The 13,479-nt window shown below is 40.4% G+C and overlaps 1 protein-coding gene across 2 annotated transcripts in view; it reads right to left on the bottom strand.

Annotated features, from left to right (window-relative positions):
• LOC133617704 (E3 ubiquitin-protein ligase MARCHF2-like) overlaps positions 1–10,586 on the bottom strand; it is a 40,041-nt gene extending 29,455 nt beyond the window's left edge. Inside the window, exon 1 of one of the 2 annotated variants that reach the window (XM_061977865.1) lies at positions 10,237–10,586. The gene's annotated coding sequence lies outside the window, so the exon portion shown is untranslated. Of the gene's footprint in view, positions 1–10,048; positions 10,205–10,236 lie in introns of those variants that run through there. The other variant, XM_061977867.1, reaches the window with a different exon arrangement.
• Positions 10,587–13,479: the final 2,893 nt, after the last annotated feature.

Here is a 13,479-nt window from a genome sequence, read left to right as displayed (position 1 = left end):
ATAAAAACAAGTTAACATACATACTACGATTACGTAGAAAAGAATATTACAGTGAATTATTGGACAAGAACAAAACTAATATGAGAGCAACATGGGGCATCCTCAATAGCATTATTAAAAATGGCACTAAGAGGGACTACCCTCAATACTTCTTAGACGGAAATAAAAAAAATGACAACATAAAGGAAGTAGTTGAAAGCTTCAATAATTATTTTGTAAATATTGGACCAAAATTGGAAGAAAGGATTCCAGACCCAGTTTCAATTGAGGACTATAATGATACCATAGAGCGAAATCCCAACTCCATGTTCCTCAGTAATGTGACACAGGAGGAAATAGTTACAATCGTGAAAAAATGTAAATCCAAGACTTCAACTGATTGTAATGAAATTGATATGGAAACGATAAAAAAGGTTATTGAAGAGATCTCAGGACCATTAATGTATATTAGTAACCTATCATTTCAAACAGGTACATTTCCAAACAAAATGAAAATAGCTAAAGTTGCACCAATTTACAAGACTGGTGACAAACATCAATTTACAAACTATAGACCTGTTTCCTTACTTCCACAATTTTCTAAAATCATTGAAAAACTGTTCAATAACAGATTAGAGAGTTTCATAAATAAAAATAGAATACTCGAAGAAAATCAATATGGATACAGAGCTAATGTTTCAACTTCGATGGCTTTAATTGAAATTACAGAAGAAATTACCAATGCAATAGATAATAAAAAATGTGCGGCAGCAGTTTTTATGGATCTAACTAAAGCATTTGACACAATTAATCACAATATTTTAATCAAAAAACTAGAACGATATGGCATCAGAGGGTTAGTCTTAAACTGGATAAGAAGTTATCTAATGAACAGGAAACAATACGTGAAGGTAGGCGAACACACCTCTACAACGCTAAATATATCCTGTGGTGTACCTCAGGGATCAATACTAGGACCTAAATTATTCAATCTATATATAAATGACATTTGTAAAGTTACAAAAGATTTAAAGTTAGTATTATTTGCGGATGATACAACAGCGTTTTGTTCAGGAGAGAATACACAGAAGATACTACAAATAATAACAGAAGAAATTAACAAATTAAAAAGATGGTTTGACAAAAACAGACTATCGTTGAATCTCAGTAAAACTAAAATAATGCTATTTGGTAACAGTAGAAGAGAAAGTCAAACACAAATACAAATAGACGGAATAGAAATTGAAAGAGTAAATGAAACCAAATTTCTAGGTATAATGATTGATGATAAATTGAACTGGAAATCTCACGTAAAAAATATACAACATAAAGTAGCAAGAAACACGTCAATAATGAATAAAGCAAAACATGTTCTAGACAAAAAATCACTTCATATTCTCTACTGCTCACTAGTGTTACCATATCTGAGTTATTGTGCAGAAATATGGGGAAATAATTACAAAAGTACACTTCATTCATTAACGGTGTTACAAAAAAGATCAGTTAGAATAATACATAATGTTGGATATAGAGAACACACAAATCCTTTATTTATTGAATCAAAGATTCTGAAATTCTACGACATAGTGAATTTGCAAACAGCTAAAATTATACACAAAGCAAACTATAACCTGCTACCCAAGAATATACAACAATTCTTCTCAAAAAAAGAGGAGAAATATAATCTTAGAGAGAAATGTAATTTAAAACATTTGTATGCACGTACAACACTTAAGACCTTCAGTATATCAGTATGTGGAATTAAATTATGGAATGGATTAAGCAAAGCAATCAAACAATGTACTAATATGATCCACTTCAAGAAACTCTTCAAACTTAAAGTGTTTACAAAGTACAAAGAAGAAGAACCATGATAAACATTCTGAATTTATTTAACTCATCCATTCTTTCATTCTTTCACTCACAAAATAATCTTACTTATCTCAACATATGAAATGTAACTTACTTCACCAATTATTATTTATTATTTATTTACTTATTTTATTGTGATTACTTATGGAGTATATTGTGAATAAATTGAGAACAGGAAGTGAACAAAAGTTTTAGCAACTGTCATGTAAAAGAAAAGGGGTAGGATTAAATAAGCTTTGCTTCTTCCTACTCCTTTTCGAACATGTTGAAAAGAGAAACTGGAGATTGTGATGTATCATGTTGTATACTTGCATGTTCGAAATAAACTCAAACTCAAAACTCAAAAAAAACTCAAATGTTGCCATGCTCCAATTAAAAATGTCTGAATGTTGCATAAACAAAGTCATCCATCCATCCATCCATTTTCTACCGCATGTCCCGCATTTTAACACTACCATAAGTGTTGCGTTGCTCTAATTTAAAAAGTCTGAATATTACGTAAATTAAGTTATAATTTACAAGAAAAAGTTTGCAATGCTTGAAATAAAAAAAAGTTTAATTATTGTATAAATAAAGTCTACTACAAGATTTAAGTGGCAATCCAAAAATAAAATATTGCATGAAAGAAGTATTCATGCTGTCACAATAGTTAGTAAAAAGAGTGAATGGGGCTTGTTTACAGAGTGTGACTGAGGCAGATTCCTACAACAAAGTTCTACAGAACAGTGGTTTTTTTGGGTTTTTTTACAAATAAATGGATTATTTTTACCCTTGGCGTTTATGTTTTGCCATGTTTGTTACATCTTCGTTGTTTTGCTCGATTATAAAATATGTCGATCAAGGACGTGGTCTGGGAACTTGGGAAGTAGAGGAGTGACGTTAATATATTCTCAATATTCAGTGTTTTATTGTTCGTAGTTAATATTGTAAACCCCACATTCTGCCTTTTCATGTTACGTAGACGCTACAAATAAAATTGCCAGAGTATTGCGTAAGTAAAAGTCGTACTATTACGAGAAGTCATTTGTAACACCATCAGACAAATGTTGTCACGCCCAGATAAAAAATGTCTGAATGTTGCATAAACAAAGTCGTATTATTCCGAGAAATACGTCTATCATAAGTGGTGTCGCTCTAATTTAAGAAAGTCTGAATATTGCGCAAATAGTTGTAATATTATGAGAGTGAACTTGTAACAATACTAGATGTATGTTACTTAAAAAGTCTTTAATACTGCGCAAAAAGTTGTATTATTACGAGAAGACTTCTATGGAAATGCAAGAACCGAGACTCAGATTTCCCTCGCCCGGACGCGGGTCACCGGGGCCCCCCTCCGGAGCCAGGCCCGGAGTTGGGGCACGATGGCGAGCGCCTGGTGGCCGGGCCTGTCCCCATGGGGCCCGGCCGGGCACAGCCCGAAGAGGCAACGTGGGTCCCCCCTCCAATGGGCTCACCACCCATAGCAGGGGCCATAGAGGTCGGGTGCAATGTGAGCTGGGCGGTAGCCGAAGGCAGGGCACTTGGCGGTCCGATCCTCGGCTACAGAAGCTAGCTCTTGGGACGTGGAACGTCACCTCGCTGGGGGGGAAGGAGCCTGAGCTAGTGCGCGAGGTAGAGAAGTTCCGGTTGGATATAGTCGGACTCACCTCGACGCACAGCAAGGGCTCTGGAACCAGTTCTCTCGAGAGGGGCTGGACTCTCTTCCACTCTGGCGTTGCCAGCAGTGAGAGGCGACGGGCTGGGGTGGCAATTCTTGTTGCCCCCCGGCTCAGAGCCTGCATGTTGGAGTTCAACCCGGTGGACGAGAGGGTAGCTTCCCTCCGCCTTCGGGTGGGGGGACGGGTCCTGACTGTTGTTTGCGCTTACGCGCCAAACAGCAGCTCAGAGTACCCACCCTTTTTGGATTCACTCGAGGGAGTACTTGAGAGTGCTCCCCCGGGTGATTCCCTCGTTCTACTGGGGGACTTCAACGCTCATATTGGCAACGACAGTGAAACCTGGAGAGGCGTGATTGGGAAGAATGGCCGCCCGGATCTGAACCCAAGTGGTGTTTTGTTATTGGACTTTTGTGCCCGTCACGGATTGTCCATAACGAACACCATGTTCAAGCATAAGGGTGTCCATATGTGCACTTGGCACCAGGACACCCTAGGCCGCAGTTCTATGATCGACTTTGTAGTTGTGTCATCGGATTTGCGGCCTCATGTTTTGGACACTCGGGTGAAGAGAGGGGCGGAGCTTTCTACCGATCACCACCTGGTGGTGAGTTGGCTGCGATGGTGGGGGAGGATGCCGGACAGACCTGGCAGGCCCAAACGCATTGTGAGGGTTTGCTGGGAACGTCTGGCAGAGTCTCCTGTCAGAGAGAGTTTCAATTCCCACCTCCGGAAGAACTTTGAACATGTCACGAGGGAGGTGCTGGACATTGAGTCCGAGTGGACCATGTTCCGCACCTCTATTGTCGAGGCGGCTGATTGGAGCTGTGGCCGCAAGGTAGTTGGTGCCTGTCGTGGCGGTAATCCTAGAACCCGTTGGTGGACACCGGCGGTGAGGGATGCCGTCAAGCTGAAGAAGGAGTCCTATCGGGTTCTTTTGGCTCATGGGACTCCTGAGGCAGCGGACAGGTACCGACAGGCCAAGCGGTGTGCGGCTTCAGCGGTCGCGGAGGCAAAAACTCGGACATGGGAGGAGTTCGGGGAAGCCATGGAAAACGACTTCCGGACGGCTTCGAAGCGATTCTGGACCACCATCCACCGCCTCAGGAAGGGGAAGCAGTGCACTACCAACACCGTGTATGGTGCGGATGGTGTTCTGCTGACCTCGACTGCGGAAGTTGTGGATCGGTGGAGGGAATACTTCGAAGACCTCCTCAATCCCACCAACACGTCTTCCTATGAGGAAGCAGTGCCTGAGGAATCTGTGGTGGGCTCTCCTATTTCTGGGGCTGAGGTTGCTGAGGTAGTTAAAAAGCTCCTCGGTGGCAAGGCCCCGGGGGTGGATGAGATCCGCCCGGAGTTCCTTAAGGCTCTGGATGCTGTAGGGCTGTCTTGGTTGACAAGACTCTGCAGCATCGCGTGGACATCGGGGGCAGTACCTCTGGACTGGCAGACCGGGGTGGTGGTTCCTCTCTTTAAAAAGGGGAACCGGAGGGTGTGTTCTAACTATCGTGGGATCACACTCCTCAGCCTTCCCGGTAAGGTCTATTCAGGTGTACTGGAGAGGAGGCTACGCCGGATAGTTGAACCTCGGATTCAGGAGGAACAGTGTGGTTTTCGTCCTGGTCGTGGAACTGTGGACCAGCTCTATACTCTCGGCAGGGTCCTTGAGGGTGCATGGGAGTTTGCCCAACCAGTCTACATGTGCTTTGTGGACTTGGAGAAGGCATTCGACCGTGTCCCTCGGGAAGTCCTGTGGGGAGTGCTCAGAGAGTATGGGGTTTCGGACTGTCTGATTGTGGCGGTCCGCTCCCTGTATGATCAGTGTCAGAGCTTGGTTCGCATTGCCGGCAGTAAGTCGGACACGTTTCCGGTGAGGGTTGGACTCCGCCAAGGCTGCCCTTTGTCACCGATTCTGTTCATAACTTTTATGGACAGAATTTCTAGGCGCAGTCAAGGCGTTGAGGGGATCCGGTTTGGTGGCTGCAGGATTAGGTCTCTGCTTTTTGCAGATGATTTGGTCCTGATGGCTTCATCTGGCCAGGATCTTCAGCTCTCACTGGATCGGTTCGCAGCTGAGTGTGAAGCGACTGGGATGAGAATCAGCACCTCCAAGTCCGAGTCCATGGTTCTCGCCCGGAAAAGGGTGGAGTGCCATCTCCGGGTTGGGGAGGAGATCTTGCCCCAAGTGGAGGAGTTCAAGTACCTCGGAGTCTTGTTCACGAGTGAGGGAAGAGTGGATCGTGAGATCGACAGGCGGATCGGTGCGGCGTCTTCAGTAATGCGGACGCTGTATCGATCCGTTGTGGTGAAGAAGGAGCTGAGCCGGAAGGCAAAGCTCTCAATTTACCGGTCGATCTACGTTCCCATCCTCACCTATGGTCATGAGCTTTGGGTTATGACCGAAAGGACAAGATCACGGGTACAAGCGGCCGAAATGAGTTTCCTCCGCCGGGTGGCGGGGCTCTCCCTTAGAGATAGGGTGAGAAGCTCTGTCATCCGGGGGGAGCTCAAAGTAAAGCCGCTGCTCCTCCGCATCGAGAGGAGCCAGATGAGGTGGTTCGGGCATCTGGTCAGGATGCCACCCGAGCGCCTCCCTAAGGAGGTGTTTAGGGCATGTCCGACCGGTAGGAGGCCACGAGGAAGACCCAGGACACGTTGGGAAGACTATGTCTCCCGGCTGGCCTGGGAACGCCTCGGGATCCCCCGGGAGGAGCTGGACGAAGTGGCTGGGGAGAGGGAAGTCTGGGCTTCCCTGCTTAGGCTGCTGCCCCCGCGACCCGACCTCGGATAAGCGGAAGAAGATGGATGGATGGATGGATATTACGAGAATTAACTTGTAACAATACTAGACGTATGTTACTAAATAAAAGTCTGACTTCTGCACAATTAGTGGTAATTTTACGAGAATTAGGTCATAACACTACCAGACATTAATTTCATAAGTCTGAGTATAACATTAAATATGTTGTTAAACCATCAGACAAACATTGCTTAACATAGCTTAGACGCTCCAATTAAAATTGTCAGAATATTGCGTACCGTAAATAAAATCGTAATACTACGAGAAGTCATTTGTAACACCATCAGACAAATTCTGCCACGCACCGAATACAAATGTCTGAATGTTGCATAAACAAAGTCATATTATTGCGAGAAAAAAGTTTTAACACTACCATAAGTGTTGTGTTGCTCTAATTTAAAAAGTCTGAATATTACGTAAATTAAGTTATAATTTACAAGAAAAAGTTTGCAATGCTTAAAATAAAAACAAGTTAGATTATTGCATAAATGTAGTAGACTTAAGTCTACTACAAGACTTAAGTGGCAATCAAAAAATTTTAAATACAATATTGCATAAAATAAGTATTCATGCCATCCTAGAAGTTAGTACAAAGAGTGAGTGGGGATTGTTTACAGAGTGTCTGACAGAGGAAGATTACTACAACAAATAAATGGATGATTTTTACCCTTGGCATTTATATTTTGCAATGTTTGTTACATCTTTGTTATTCTTGCTCGATTATAAAATATGTCGATCAAGGACGTGGGCTGGGAACTTGGGAAGTAGAGGAGCGACGTTAATATATGCTCAATATTCAGTGTTTTACTGTTCATAGTTAATATTGTAAAGTCCACATTCGGCATTTTCATGTTACATAGACGCTCCAATTAAAATTGTCAGAATATTGCGTCAGTAAAGTCGTACTATTACGAGAAGTCATTTGTAACACCATCAGACAAATGTTGTCACGCCCCGATAAAAAATGTCTGAATGTTGCATAAACAAAGTCGTATTATTACGAGAAATACGTCTATCATAATTGGTGTCGCTCTAATTTAAGAAAGTCTGAATATTGCGCAAATAGTTGTAATATTATGAGAATGAACTTGTAACAATACTAGATGCATGTTACTTAAAAAGTCTTGACTACTGCGCAAAAAATTGTATTATTACGAGAATTAACTTGTAACAATACTAGACGTATGTTACTAAATAAAAGTGTGACTACTGCACAAATAGTGGTAATATTACGAGAATTAGGTCATAACACTACCAGAAACTAATTTCATAAGTCTAAGTATAGCATTAAATAGGTTGTTAAACCATCAGACAAACATTGTGTTTAATTGGAGCTTACACGCTCCAATTAAAATTGTCAGAATATTGCGTAAATAAAATCGTAATACTACGAGAAGTCATTTGTAACACCATCAGACAAATTTTGCCACGCACCGAATACAAATGTTGCATGAACGAAGTCGTATTATTACGAGAAATACGTTTTAACACTACCATAAGTGTTGTGTTGCTCTTATTTAAAAAGTCTGAATGTTACGTAAATTAAGTAATAATTTCAAAGGAAAAGTTTGCAATGCTTGAAAAAAGAAAAAGTTTGATTATTGCATAAATAAAGTCTACTACAAGATTATCGTGGCAATCCAAAATTGAAAAACACAATGTTGCATGGAAGAAGTATTCATGCCATCACAGTAGTTAGTAAAAAGAGTGAGTGGGAGTGGTTTATAGAGCAAAAAAGCCTGATAACGACTGTCTGACGGAGGCAGATTCCTACAACAAAGTTCTGCAGAACAGTGGAGTAGAGGAGCGACGTTAATATATCCTCAATATTCAATGTTTTATTGTTCATAGTTAATATTGTAAATCCCACATTCTGCATTTTCATGTACGTAGACTATCCAATTAAAAATGTCAGAATATTGCGTAAATAAAGTCGTAATATTACGAGAAGTCATTTGTAACACCATCAGACAAATGGTGCGATTAAAATTGTCAGAATATTGCGTAAGTAAAGTCGTAATATTCTGAGAAGTAATCTATAACACCATCAGACAGATGTTGCAATGCCCTGATTAAAAATGTCTGAATATTGATTTAAAAAAGTCATTATTTATTAATCATATTATTTACGAGACATAAGTTTTAAAACTACCATAAGTGTTGTGTTGCTCTAATTCAAAAAGTCTGAATATTACGTAAATTAAGTTAGCTTACAAGGAAAGGTTTGCATTGCTTGAAATAAAAACATTTTTTGGATTATTGCATAAATAAAGTCCAAATCCAAAAATAAAAAATACAATATTGCATAAAAGAAGGAAGTATTCATGCCATCACAGTAGTTGGTAAAAAGAGTAAGTGGGAGTGGTTTATAGAGCAAAAAAGCCTGATAACGAGTGTCTGATGGAGGCAGATTCCTACAACAAAGTTCTGCAGAACAGTGGAGTAGAGGTGCAACGTTAATATATTCTCAATATTCAATGTTTTATTATTCATAGTTAATATTGTAAATCCCACATTCTGCCTTTTCATGTACGTAGACTATCCAAATAAACATGTCAGAATATCGCGTAAATAAAGTTGTAACATTACGAGAAGTCATTTGTAACACTATCAGACAAATGTTGCGATTAAAATTGTCAGGATATTGCGTAAGTAAAGTCGTAATATTCTGAGAAGTAATCTGTAACACCATCAGACAGATGTTGCGACGCCTCGATTAAAAATGTCTGAATGTTGATTAAACAAAGTCATATTATTTATTAATCATATTATTTACGAGACATACGTTTTAAAACTACCATAAGTGTTGTGTTGCTCTAATTCAAAAAGTCTGAATATTACGTAAATTAAGTTAGCTTACAAGGAAAGGTTTGCATTGCTTGAAATAAAAACATTTTTTGGATTATTGCATAAATAAAGTCCAAATGCAAAAATAAAAAATACAATATTGCATAAAAGAAGGAAGTATTCATGCCATCACAGTAGTTAGTAAAAAGAGTGAGTGGGAGTGGTTTATAGAGCAAAAAAGCCTGATAAGTGTCTGACGGAGGCAGATTCCTACAACAAAGTTCTGCAGAACAGTGGAGTAGAGGAGCGACGTTAATATATTCTCAATATTCAGTGTTTTATTGTTCATAGTTAATATTGTAAATCCCACATTCTGCATTTTCATGTACGTAGACTTTCCAATTAAAAATGTCAGAATATTGCGTAAATAAAGTCGTAATATTACGAGAAGTCATTTGTAACACCATCAGACAAATGTTGCGATTAAAATTGTCAGAATATTGCGTAAGTAAAGTCGTAATATTCTGAGAAGTAATCTATAACACCATCAGACAGATGTTGCAACGCCCTGATTAAAAATGTCTGAATGTTGATTAAACAAAGTCATATTATTTATTAATCATATTATTTACGATAAATAAGTTTTAACACTACCATAAGTGTTGTGTTGCTCTAATTCAAAAAGTCTGAATATTACGTAAATTAAGTTAGCTTACAAGGAAAGGTTTGCATTGCTTGAAATAAAAACATGTTTTTGATTATTGCATAAATAAAGTCCAAATCCAAAAATAAAAAATACAATATTGCATAAAAGAAGGAAGTATTCATGCCATCACAGTAGTTAGTATAAAGTTGCAATGTTACAATATTGTCACGAAAACAGTCATAATTGCCAACTTCGTTTTCTGTATCTTGACAGTGTTAAATTGTTAGCTTTGGCACCGACTATTACCTGGAGTGGAGAAGATAAAGTCAAGACCACCATTTTATCGCAGCAAACATCTCTGCAGTTCTACATGGTAACTTATCGACATTCTGTTAGTTATCTACATCATACTTTTTAGGTTATTTTGTTTAAATTATACTCAAGTTGTTACGCTTGCACAGACATCACGAGTAGAAAACAAAGTGACAACTTACCTCGTCTTTCTCCTCTAAGACGACCAATCACGACTATGATGACATCTTTTCTCTCCTAAGTTCCGTCACATTTGGCGACATGTGCGTTGAGCTAACGTCGCCATTGAAGAGGAAAAGTACGCGTAGACTTTTTTAAAAGTAGTGTATTTTTTTAAAAGTAGGGCTTGTGCCAGGTGTACTTCGGGTAGAGAAGCGACGTTGTTGGGGCTTTAATTAAATGCTCCCCGGGGGTTTGTCCACTGCTGTCTGCAGCCGCCCACAGCCAAAAAACGGCTTCTAGAGTGGAGTCGCTGGTCAAAAATAGAAGGGAGGGGTGTCGTGGACTTGACTGGAAGAATGATAGGAATGAGTGAGACATTGAACGCAGCATTTTTAGATCTGATTCGACAAAACCACGTGATGCCGTATTGACGTCATCACGCACAGTGACGTCACATACTCTACTGTGCGCAGCCGCTAATCGTCTTATTTACACGAAATATTTACATTACACGATCGTAAAACATTTCGATGTTTTCATCAACAATGACTAATATATGAATCCGTAGACCGCAGTCAAATGTTTGTTTGCACTTTAAATGAGTCAGTGTTTTAAAAAGTCTGGAAAAAGTGGGACCTATAATTTCAGTAACGAGGCACCCTTGCAGAGAACATAAAATGACAAGCAATCACGTAAGAGCGCATAGATGCAATCTTATATATATATATATATATATATATATATATATATATATATATATATATACACGCACATATATATATATATATATACATATATATATTATATGTATGTGTGGGGAAAAAAATCACAAGACTATTTCATCTCTACAGGCCTGTTTCATGAGGGGGGGTACCCTCAATCATCAGGAGATTTTAATGGGAGCATTCGCATACCATGGTTTATATAGGGCACAGAGTGGGTGGGTACAGGCTGGTGTAGGGGCGTGGTGATTGGCTCATGTGTTACCTAGGAGGTGTTTCCGTCTATGGCGGCATGCTGTTACAATTTCGCTGCGCTTGTTGAGGGATGACAGGTCTGGACGGTAAATAATAAACAGTTTCTCTTTCAAGCATAGGTTGCATCTTTTATTACCACTATTGTAAGGTGTGCTGGATGCAAGAATTTGCCATGTTATTGAATATTCAACATTATTGTCTTTGAGGTTCCAAATGTGTTTGCTGAGTTCTGTGGTATTTCGCAGGTTTTGGTTCCTGAAAGAAGCCTTGTGGTTGTTCCATCTGGTTTTGAATTCTCCCTCGGTTAATCCTACATATGTGTCGGATGTGTTAATGTCCTTGCGTATTACCTTAGATTGGTAGACAACTGATGTTTGTAAGCACCCCCCGTTGAGAGGGCAATCAGGTTTCTTTCGACAGTTACAGCCTTTGTTGGTTTTGGAGTCGCTCTGTCCGGGGGCCGACGGCTCATTTGCAATTGTTTTGTTGTGGTTTGAGATGATTTGTCGTATATTGTTCATGCAGCTGTAGCTCAATTTAATGTTGTTCTTGTTGAATACTTTTCTTAGGGTGTTGTCTTTGGGAAAGTGTTTGTCAATCAGATTGAGGAATTTGTGTCCAATGTTAGTTGAGACGTTTTTGCTGTATGGGGGGTTGTACCAGATGATGTCGTTTCGTTTTCTGTTCTTTTTTGGCTGGTTTCCTGGCGTGGGTTCATAGGTGAGGGTGAAATTGTATCCGCTTTCATCAAGGGCTTTTTGGTACAGGGGGGGTTGCTTGGTCAAATTCAGCTTTGCTAGATGACAGCATCGATAGCCTTTTATTGATTCCGGTAGGTATTCTTTTCGTGGTGGTGGGTGGATGGTTGCTGTCATGGTGCACGTATTGGAGTGTTGCGTTGGGTTTCGTGAATGGTTGGTAGCTGTTATTTCTCAGGTTGAAAGTGACGTCAAGGAAGTTGACGGTTTGCTTGTTGGCTTCAATCGTGATCCGTAGGCCGTTCTCTTTGAAAATTTGGGCAGAAGCATCACCAAATCATACAAAAAAGCGCAACCCAACACCTTACAGAACATCCACCTGGAAAATAAAAGGATCGCGGCTGAACTGGACATTGAGGACAGGGTGGACGCCACAGCCAACAAGGAAGCCTTCATCACATTGAAGGACCACAAACCCAACTTCGCAAATAACCCAACATGCCGACTAATAAACCCAACTAAATCTGAAATAGGAAAAATCAGCAAAATAATCCTGGACAGAGTCAACACAAAAATCAAGGACAAAACACCACTCAACCAATGGAGAAATACAGCAGCAGTAATCAAATGGTTCAACAACATCCAAGACAAACAACAGCACAACTTTATCTCCTTTGATATCGAAGAATTTTACCCTTCCATCACGCAAGACCTACTGACTCAAGCACTAGACTTCGCCTCAGACTACGACTCAATCACAGGCAACGAAAGAAACATCATCATCCACGCAAAAAACTCCATTCTCATCCACAACAGTACACCATGGCAAAAAAAGAACAATGCAACATTTGACGTCACTATGGGAAGTTTTGACAGAGCAGAAACGTGTGAACTCGTTGGGAGTTTCCTCCTCTCCCAGCTCGCTAGCCTCAATCTGAACCTTGGTATTTACCGTGATGACGGACTGGCAGTGTGTCGCGCCTCGCCAAGGAGCAGCGAGAATACCAAGAAGCGCATATGCCAAATTTTCAAAGAGAACGGCCTACGGATCACGATTGAAGCCAACAAGCAAACCGTCAACTTCCTTGACGTCACTTTCAACCTGAGAAATAACAGCTACCAACCATTCACGAAACCCAACACAACACTCCAATACGTGCACCATGACAGCAACCATCCACCCACCACCACGAAAAGAATACCTACCGGAATCAATAAAAGGCTATCGATGCTGTCATCTAGCAAAGCTGAATTTGACCAAGCAACCCCCCCGTACCAAAAAGCCCTTGATGAAAGCGGATACAATTTCACCCTCACCTATGAACCCACGCCAGGAAACCAGCCAAAAAAGAACAGAAAACGAAACGACATCATCTGGTACAACCCCCCATACAGCAAAAACGTCTCAACTAACATTGGACACAAATTCCTCAATCTGATTGACAAACACTTTCCCAAAGACAACACCCTAAGAAAAGTATTCAACAAGAACAACATTAAATTGAGCTACAGCTGCATGAACAATATACGACAAATCATCTCAAACCACAACAAAACAATTGCAAATGAGCCGTCGGCCCCCGGACAG

Source organism: Nerophis lumbriciformis, linkage group LG18, assembly GCF_033978685.3.
Source record: "Nerophis lumbriciformis linkage group LG18, RoL_Nlum_v2.1, whole genome shotgun sequence".
Lineage (NCBI taxonomy): Eukaryota > Metazoa > Chordata > Actinopteri > Syngnathiformes > Syngnathidae > Nerophis > Nerophis lumbriciformis.
This window is presented reverse-complemented; position numbering and strand designations above follow the sequence as displayed.